Source organism: Meles meles, chromosome 6 (genome assembly GCF_922984935.1).
Source record: "Meles meles chromosome 6, mMelMel3.1 paternal haplotype, whole genome shotgun sequence".
Taxonomy (NCBI): Eukaryota; Metazoa; Chordata; class Mammalia; order Carnivora; family Mustelidae; genus Meles; species Meles meles.
Window position 1 is genome coordinate 135,069,236 of NC_060071.1, and position 10,325 is coordinate 135,079,560.

At 43.7% G+C, this 10,325-nt stretch overlaps 1 protein-coding gene across 1 annotated transcript in view; it reads right to left on the reverse strand.

The window, feature by feature from the left end:
• The window catches only part of ESRRB (estrogen related receptor beta), a 226,797-nt gene extending 225,465 nt beyond the window's left edge, over window positions 1-1,332 (reverse strand). The window contains exon 1 of the mRNA XM_046010423.1: window positions 1,160-1,332. The gene's annotated coding sequence lies outside the window, so the exon portion shown is untranslated. The remainder of the gene's footprint in view (window positions 1-1,159) is intronic.
• Between the last annotated feature and the right edge of the window lie 8,993 nt (window positions 1,333-10,325).

Below are 10,325 nucleotides of genomic sequence, written 5' to 3' on the forward strand. Positions count from 1 at the left end.
GAGAAACATCTGGTTGAGAGACCAAATAATAGTTTCATGAAGAAGGTGACTTTAGGGAGAGGACCTGGAGGATACAAGGACTTTTAAAGGTGGAGATAAGTCCTAGGGAATAATTTCAGACCAGGTGGCAAAGCTATGAAAGTCTGAGGGGTGTTTGAGGCACAGCAAATAATTCAGTTGGGTCTGTTTAGGAAATTTCTGGGAGATACTGTAGAAGGGTCTTGGTCACCTAACTGAGCAGTGGGAACTTAATATGAGGTAATGAAGAGTTACTGAAAGATTCTTTGAAGGAATGTGACAGGATCAGAATCTCAACAGTGGTGTTATAAAGTTCTGTCTTATTATAACGTATTGGTTTTACATTATTGTATACCAAATTATCTCAAGTTGTAGTGCCTTAAAATAGCAAACTTTGCATACTGCCCAGAGCAATCTATAGATTCAATGTGATCCCTATCAAAATACCAACATTTTTTCATGGAATTAGAACAAATAATCCTAGAATTTGTACAGAACCACAAGACTCCAAATAGCCAATGCACTCCTGAGAACAAAGGACAAAAATGGAGGTATCACAATCTCAGATTTCAAGATATACTTCAAAGTTGTAGTAATCAAAACAGTATGGCCCTGGCACAAATTTAAAAAAAAAAAAAAAAAAGACGCAAAGATCAATGGAACAGAATAGAACGCCCAGAAATAAACCTACATAATGTGGTCAATTAATCTATGACAAAGGAGGCAAACATATACTTTGAGGAAAAGACAGTCTCTTCAACAAATGGTGTTGGAAAATTGGACAGCTACATGAAAAAGAATGAAACTGGATCACTTTCTTATACCACACACAAAAATAAACTCAAAATAGATTAAAGGCTTCAATATGAGACCTGAAGTCATAAAACTCCTAGAAGAAAACAGAGGCAGAAATTTCTTTGACATCGGCCTTAGCAACATTTTTCTAGATCTTTGTCTCCTTGAGCCAAGGAAACAGAAGCAAACATAAACTATGAGACTGCGCCAAAATAAAAAGCTTTTGCACAGGGAAGGAAACCATCAACAAAATGAAAAAGCAACCTATTAAAGGAGAGAAGATATTCACAAACAAACTTTTGTTATCTCACAGTTTCTGTGGGTCAAGAATTTGGAAAGAGCTTACCTGGACAGTTGTGTCTCATGCTCTCTCTTGAGGCTGCAGTCAAAATGTTTTCTGGAATTGTAGTCATTTGAAGGTTTGACTGGGGCTGGAGGGCTCACTTCTGTGGTGACTCACTCACAGGCTATTGGCAGGAAGCTTGATTTCCTTGCCACATGGGCCTCTCCTGAAGGCTGCTTGAGGGTCCTCACAACATGGCAGCTGGCTTCCCCCAGGCTGAATGATCCTAGGAGGTGGGGAAGGAGGAAGGAAGCTGCAAAGTTTTTATGACTCACCTTCGAAAGTTATCAAATTTCAGGTAAAATATTTCTCCTGTCATGTTCTGCTCGTTATAAAAGAGTCACTGCATAGAACCTACACCCAAAGAATGGTAAATGAAGCTTCACTCTCTGAAGGGAGGACTAGCAAAGAATTTAGTGGGCATATTTTAAAACCACCACAGGGAGGTACTGATTCCCTGCTCTTGACTTGACTGGCACCAGTAGCAGAACCAGAGAAGATAGATATATCAGCAAAGATGGCCAAGTCCAAATAGTGCAGGTGTTATAGGGCTAAGAAATTTCACCCCTGCTTCCTCTGTGCCCTCCTGAAACCCTATCTAGTTGGTGACAGTGGCCAGACTCTGGCCAAAATGGACTCTGACTAGTAAATGATTTTAGTTTCAGATGACAGCATTGGGAAAGGAGCCTGAATCTTTACCCAACAAAATAGTTTTCTTTAGTCTGCCACCTGCCTTGATATACTTACTTCTAACACACGCATAGATCATGTTCTCTCCCTAATTTTCAGGACATTCTCAAGCATTTGAGTGGCACCGCCTGTTACTTTGCCCAAATGAGAACTGTGGAAACACCCAAGAGTAGTCAGTATAGGATAATGGGCAAAGTATAGCATAGGGAACAGTACAGAGTAGTATTGTTTAGTATAGAACGGTGTAGTGTGGTATGGCGTGTTATAGACTAGAACAGCGTGTGCGTGCTCACAGTCTAAACATTTGCTTCTTCATAACTCCAGTGTGAGCTCCTCTGAACCCCACCCAGCCAGATTTCTAGTTTGGATTCAGATTATTCAGATTATTAGCCAAAAGACAAAGCTATTTTTTTTTTTTTTTGCCTGGCTTGGGATGGAAAATCAGATGGGAACTTCCAGATGGACCACAACTGGTTCCTCAACCTAGGATGGCTTAGGGGAAAGGAAATGAAAGGAAGTTTCTTTGAAGCAGTGGTTCTCAGAGTGTGCTCCCTAGACAAACAGCAACAGCACCACCTAGAAACCTACAAGAAACACACATTCTCAGACCCATTCCAGACCGGCTCAGTCAGAAACTCCCGAGGTGGGGCCCAGCTGTTCTAACAAGACTTTTAGGAGATTTTCATGTATGTTCAAATTTGAAAATCGCTTCTTAGAAAAATCCTACACCCAACTCACAGCATTTAATTTAATGATAACTTGGTGTGAAAATGAATAAAGGAAACCTGATTCACAATGGAGTCCATGGGGCACCTGGGTGGCTCAGTCGGTTAATCGTCTGACTGTTGATTCCGGCTCAGGTCATGACCTCAGGTTTGTGGGATCGAGCCCTGAAACAGGCTCCAATTCTCTCTCTCCCTCTGCCTCTGCCCCCTACCCCATGTACACACTTTCTCAGTCTCTCTCTCTCAAAAAAAAAAAAAAAAAAAAAAGGAGTCAAGAAGCCATGAAAGGAGAGCTGTCACACTCATATCACTCATTTCAACCAACATGACCGGCAGGAAGAAGGGAGCTTTCCACAGGCCTCAGCAACAGCAAACTGCCCACCACTTGCGGCTGAGAGAAACCACCGTAACTTCAAACTCATTCTCCTCCAGAGAACTTATTTTCAAAACAACCCTCCCCAGTCTCCTTCTAGAACCTAGTAAAAGCTAGCTTCTCCTTTGTCTCTTTTTTTTTAAGATTTTATTTATTTATTTGACAGAGAGAGATCACAAGTAGGCAGAGAGGCAGGCAGAGAGAGAGAGAGGGAAGCAGGCTCCCTGCTGAGCAGAGAGCCCGATGCGGGGCTCGATCCCAAGACCCTGAAATCATGACCTGAGCCGAAGGCAGCAGCTTAACCCACTGAGCCACCCAGGTGCCCCCTCTCCTTTGTCTCTTTGGATATGCTTCTGGTTTGCCATAGTTTGCTTGTCCTGAATTGCAAGCCCCTTGCTATTCCCAAATAAACTCATCTTTGTTTAATTAAATCACCGTTCATTTAAGGCTGACATTAGTAAAGTAGTTGGCTGGACACTTGCATTTATTCTTTTTCATGCACGAACCCATAATCGCAGAAACACACACACAGAGATCAGAACACACACAGCTCAACGATGCCGACAACCACTGAGTTGGCTGCAAGAGCCCAGGTTCCTTGACTCCAGAAAGTGGAAATTGTCTAGAGTTCTTTCAAGAAGAAGAGTAAGCCACTGGTAGCTCAGTGGGTGAAAGCCTCTGTCTTCGGCTCAGGTCATGATCTCATGATCTCAGGGTCCTGGGATCGAGTCCCGCATCGGTCTCTCTGCTCAGCAGGGAGACTGCTTCCTCCTCTCTCTCTCTGCCTGCCTCTCTGCCTACTTGTGATCTCTCTCTCTCTGTCAAAAAAATAAATACAATCTTAAAAAAGAAGAAGAGTAAGGGTGGGGGAGAAGGAAGAGGAGGGCGAGGAGGAGAAAAAAAAACAGTGTATTTTTAAACTTGAGTCCATAAGACATCAATTCTTTCTATAGACAATCGCTGGATGCAGACACCAGTGATCTTCACAGCAGCCTTAAGAAAGTTAAACATTTTAAATAATTTTATGCGGCACAAAACTCAACATCATTGATGGCATTGTTCACAGCTCTAAAAGAATACACATCGCACAAGAGATGTGTCTGCTACTTCAGAACTTTTCTCCCAGACTACAGATGGTACCCAACAAGGATGGCTTACAATTTTTTGACAACAATGGTGAGAAAGTGATCTGTATTCAGTAGAAATCATGCATCAAATTTTGAATTTTGACCTTATCCCGGTCCAGCAACACTTCCTCGGGTATGCTGGGCAGTGACAGCGAGCCACAGCTCCCACGAGCCACAGGATCATTTTATACTTATGGCATTCTGTAACCACACCACCATTCTGTTTCACTTTCAGTACAGTGTTCAATAGATTAGGTGAGACATTTGGGGACCCTGGGGGACTCAGTCAGTTGAGCGCCTGACTTTGATTTCAGCTCAGGTCATGATCTTTCAGGTTGTGAGATCGAGCCCCGCAAGGTGCTCCACGCTCAGTGGGGAGACTGCTTCTCTCCCTGTCCTTCTGCCCCTCTCCATCGCCACCCCCACTCTCTTCCTCTCCAATAAATAAATAAATCTTAACAAAAATTACATGAGATCTCCAACACCTTGTTATAAAATAGGCTTTGTGTTCCATGACTTTGCCCAGCTGTAGGCTCATGTAACTGTTCTGAGCACGTTCAAGGTAGGCTAGGCTGAGCTATGATGTTTGGTAGGTTGGGTGGATTAAATACATTTTGGCTTACAATATTTTGAACTTATGAAGGGTTTATCGGGAGGTAACCCCATTGTGAGTTGACAGATATCTGTGGTTTTGCTTTTTAACTTGTGTACACCATGAAGGGAATGGTTGACTATGCTGCCTTCTTCCAGAAAATTCAGAGCCAAATTAGCAAGTGAACATCAGTCAGCCTTTAGCATAAGAGCCTCACGAGGCTGTCTTATTTTTCCGGCTTTTATTTCCTCTGCCTGGCATTCCTCCTTACTATCTACCTCGCTGTACCATTCATATTTTTGTCAGATATTTCAAATGCTTTCAGGAATGAGGCTGGCAATAAGAAAATAAATTCAAACTGTATGTGGGGGGTTGGGGGTATATAGTTTCTTTCCTCAAGCAAACTGAAAACCTGAGGGGGGAGGCAGAGTGACAGCCGTCGGTCCAGCAGGGCCTTCCCCGCTGTACCACAGCCCAGGTTGGGTAGGCACCGCAATCAGGGTCAGCTTCTGAAAAAGCAGGAGCGGAGAAGGGAAGGAAAGCTGTTCGGGGCAGAAAGACTCTTTGCACAAGTTGTTTCCTGAGGTTAGGAAAAGGACGGGGGTCCTGGCTTCTCTGTCTTATGAGTTGGACCTCTTTCTGTCCTCCTCAGTCTTCTCATTTTAAGATGAAATCAGCATCCACGGAGGACTGGCCAACCTGGGGCAGACCACCCAGATCCCAGGCATCTCTCCCTTTATGTGTAATAATGCACACACTACAGAGAAAGGCCACCCTGATTCCACTCTGCTCAGAGATCCCGGGGAGACAGCCTGGCAGTCTGGGGACAGGAAATTATATAGACAATTAGGGGCAGCTGGTGCAGGCTCATGGCAAAAGTCAGGAAATGCTCGCTGTTTTGATTTCCCATCTAGTTTGGAACAGATCAAGGGTATTCTTCTTGGAGGGACTTCTCTCCCCTTCAAGGTGGGCTGGTGAGAAAGGAATTGGGGATCAACCCCAGTACAGGGGCTGTCTGGAGGGGTCCACGCCACCAGCCAGAAGTGCCTCCCAGGAAAATTTCCATAAACAGCTCCATCAGGACGGCGGTGTCAACCTTGACCAGTCACTTCTGAGCCCAGTTACATCCATAATGACACTTCTCCACCTTCCCCTTCCCCTCAGAACATGACAGATGAGGGGCTTCATGGGACAAGTCTCTGAGCTGCGATGGGAATCCGTCTCGCTTCATTGCGGGAAAAATATATATCCCTGAACAGCTGTGAGGAATTCTTTCATTATTCATCTGTAATCTTACCGCTAGCCCTTGCTTCCTCTTTTTACAATAAAAAATGAAAACAGATTAAATGGCATATTCTGACAATGATTGCTTTTAAACACCCAGGCTGGAATAAAGGAGGTAGTAGAGAAAATGTGAGAGTAGAGGGTTTGTGGAGCCCTGGGCTGTGGAGACAGAGAATGGCCCCTGCCAGGTGGAAGGACAGGGAAGTTTCCCAGGGTGGCCTCTCATCCTGGTGACCGCACAGGGTCAGCAAAAGACTTCATGCTTATGTCCCACTCAAAAGCTTTTCGTTTGGAGCAATCTACAACCAACCAGGATCATACCAGGGCTGCTATGTCTAGAGGAGAAGGTAAATTTTATCAAAGGCAGAAACCGCCATGAGACAAATAAAGTGGAGACAGATACCCAAAAGCCATCCGCTCAGTGTTGTCCACATTACAGATTAGGTCTACTGAGAAGATTGAGACCCTTAGGAGGGCTCCCATGAGGGGCCTTACCCTCCAGAAGCTCACCTGAGGTCAATGTCAGCAGGCTCAGAGGAGATGGTGCGGGAAGGGTCAGGAATGGCCCGAGGCGATGCTGGAGTACAGCGCAGCTGCCTGGCTAGACAGAGGGCCTGACCAGCTCGCGCAGTGCAGAGATAGGCACAAGCCATCTCATGAGGCAGTGGGTGGTGGTGGAATCTGGCCATCTGTCAACGGCTGGAAGACCTCTTCACCTAGGAGCAAAGCACCTGACCAGGGCCTTACTAGCCTCCTTAATTCAACCTCGGTTTAGTGCACAGCTGTTGCATTCATTTCTCTGCCACGTGACGAATTACCACAAACCCAGCAATCCTGAACAACACACATCATACTCTGTAGTTTCTGTGGGTTAGAAGGCTGTGCACAGCTTGGCTGAATTCTCTGCTTACAGGTCTCATAACCCAGGTGTTGGCTGGGGCTGCGGTCTCATCAGAGGCTTCACTGAGAAAAGATCTGTTTTCAAGGTCCCACAGATTTTCCTTGTACTTGCCAGACTGAGGGTTTCAGATGCTTTTTTGTTGTTTTTTTTTTTAAGATTTTATTTATTTGACAGAGAGAGAAAGAGCGTAAGCAGGGGGAATGGCAGTCAGAGGGAGAGGGAGAAGTAGGCTCCCTACTAAGCAAGGAGGCCGAGGCAGGGCTCGATCCCAGGGCTGGAAGGCAGATGCTTAACCGACTAAGCCACCAAGGTGCCCCTGGTTTCTGGTTCTTGCTGGAATCTATCCTCAGCTTCTAGAGAGCCCTCGCTCACAGTTCCTTGCCACCTGTGTTTCTCCAACTGGGTCACTTGCTTCCTAGCAGTCTGTTTCTTCGAAACAAGCAAAATGGAGAGGGAGAGGGGGAGAGAAAGAGAGGCTGAAGGAAAATGGAGTCTTATATAATACAATCATGGATGTGAGAGCTCATCCCTTTTGCTATATTCTCTTGGTTAGAAGGAGGTCACAGTCAAGAGGAGGGGATTACACAACGAAGCAGATAGCAGGAGGCGGGGTTCATGGGAACATCTTAGAGCCTGTTTACCATATCTACTATGAGCCAGACTCAGTTTTAGGCACTAGGCATACAGCAGTGAACAACAAGTCATATCTTAAGAGGGAAGTGGTGAGGGGCAGGGAAGGAAGGGAGGGTGGGAAAGGGGGAATCTTCCTTCCTGCCCACACCAACCCTCAACACCACACCTTGCTCTCTCTCTTTCTCAAAAAACAAAAACTACAGGAGTGACAGAAGGTGGAGATATCAATGAGGTAGAATTTCCAGGGGTTGGTGGTTATGGGGTTGGGATGATGGTCATATGGGAGGGAGTTCATTAAGCTATTCTGTCAACTTTTGTGGGTGCTCAATATCCTGTATAACAAAAGCTTTAAAAATAAACATATTGGTATATACCCTTACAGTAATCATAGAAAAAAATAAAATAAAAGTAATCATGGAAATGCTAATGAAAATTATATGATACCATTCTGTGTCTATCAAATTGCCAATTTTTTTTTTAGTGATGATATCCATTGCAAATGAGACCGTGATAAAAACAGATATTCTGATGCATTTTTGGAAGGGGGTAAGGGAGGGATGGGATATAAATTGGTTTACACTCTTCAGAAAGCATTTTGATAATATGTATCAAGAGTCTTAAAAAACGTTCATATCCTTTGATCCAATAATTCCATCTTTGGACATGTGCTCTAAAGATATAGGCTTCAAAGTGAATAGTTTATGCACAAATATATTACAGAATGTATGAGACAATTCACCTTACCCAACTGGTCTTTGTCCTCAGTTTTGGGAGGTGATCCCTAGGTCTTTGGAATGTCCTGCCTGATAAGAATGTCTTTGTTTACGTGGGGGCCTTGGCCACAAGACAGTCTAACATTGTGATTTATGATGGGGGTCTTGGGCCATGTATATCCAGTCTATATCTGGAGGGGCTGGAGGTTAAGATCAGCCACACAAGCAGTCAACCATGGAGCTCCAATAAAAACTTTGGACACCAAGGCTTAGGTGAGCTTCCATGGTTGGCCATATTTACTCCATACAGGTTGTCACACATTATTACTGGAAAAGTCTATGACTCCATAGGAAAAGAACAACTCCATGTCTGAAACTTTCCTGAAATCTCTTCCTTGGCTGCTTTCATCTGTCTCTTTTAACTGTAACAAACCATACCCACGAATAGGATCGCTACTAGTGAGTTCTTTGAGTCCCTTCTAGTGAAGTATCAAAATTCAGGACAGTCTTGGTAATTCCCAAACTTACAAGTGGTGTCACAAGTGAAGGTAGTCTTGTGAACTGTTCCTAACTTTGCAGTTGGTATGAGAAATGAGGGCAGCGGCACCTAGGTGGCTCAGCCAGTTAAGCATCTGACTTTTGATTTCAGCTCAGGTCATGTTCTCAGGGTTGTGAAATCGAGCCCCACAACAGGCTGAGCACTGGGTGTGGAACCTGTTTAAGATTCTCTCTCTCTCTCTCCCCCACATGGTCCTCTCCCTCTCTCCCTCCCCCTACCCACACACACTCTCTCTCTCTCAAAAAAAAAAGAGCTTAAAAATAAATGTGGGCAGTCTTGTGGATTGTGCTCCCTTTAATTTGCATGGGTTATTTACAAAATAAAAAAAATTCTGGGAAAAACAGAATAATAGTTCAATAATAGCAACACTATGTTTCACATACGTAATATTATGCAGACATTAAATATAGCACTTACAAAGAATTTATATATTAATAGGGGGGAGGCTATATAACATGTCCAAAGCAAAATATTTGATGCATAGTATTTCTACAATATGTATGTCAATATTGGAATACACATAGAATAATGTCTACATGAATGATACCAAAATGACAACGGGTAGCTTTTTTGGAGTGCTAGGATTCTCTACATCTCTTAGCTTTTCAAATGGTCTGCAGTATGCCCATATGTACAACTTACTTTGATAATCAGAAATATGTGTATTTGGTTTCTAAATTTTAGCCTTATCAGCAACAGTTCCATAGCATAAGAAAGATAGCTCTTGATGGGACCATTCTCAAAAGCTCAAACTTATGTGACTAAAGATGTCACCAAAAGGAAAGGGAGAGGCAATGCCAGGAGGTCTAAGCAGCTGCAGGCATTCTGACAAGCACAAATACAGAGTGTGGAAAGACAAAACACAGAACCAGCGACCTCCAGAGCAAGGACCAAGAAGCGCAGAGAACAGTGACAGGCGGTGCTGGGGAAGAGAAGCTCATGACAGCGGTTCATGTGAGTCTCCAACAGTTCATATGACCTGGCAAACCCTTGCGATCACTTCCAGGTTAGTACGAACTAACTAAGGCTTCAGCCCTTGAGTGAGGCAAAAGGGTCTTGAACTGACAGAGTGCTCAAGACACTTCCTTAAATAATGCACATGTTCTCATGGAATTCTGTTCTCCAAAATCTTGGCAGAGTGGAATGTGAATGAAAACTAATAAATAAAATGGGTTTTGGTTTAAAGAGTGCCGGAAGGTTGAAGCCAGCAATTAGGTGAAATTTACAAGAAAAAGAGCCAAAAGCATAAAAGATGGCTTCTGCTTTTTAAAGTTAAGTTTAGGGCCAGTTGGAAAACAAAGATTACAGGAGCCACTGTTTAGGAATGGTGGTGATTTTTATCAGAAGGAAGGCAAAACTTCTATACCCCTAATTTGCTTCCATCTTTTCTGTCAAATAACATCTTCTGCCATGAGATGGGTAACACAAATGTTGATAAGAGAGAATTAAAGCCCCGAGTGAAGAGATTATAAAAAGTGCACCTGTTCCCTAGCTACTCTAATGAATTAAAGTCGCTTACCTCAATGAATTACTTTCCAGGATGCTGATAACCCTTGCAAATGGGATTGCTGA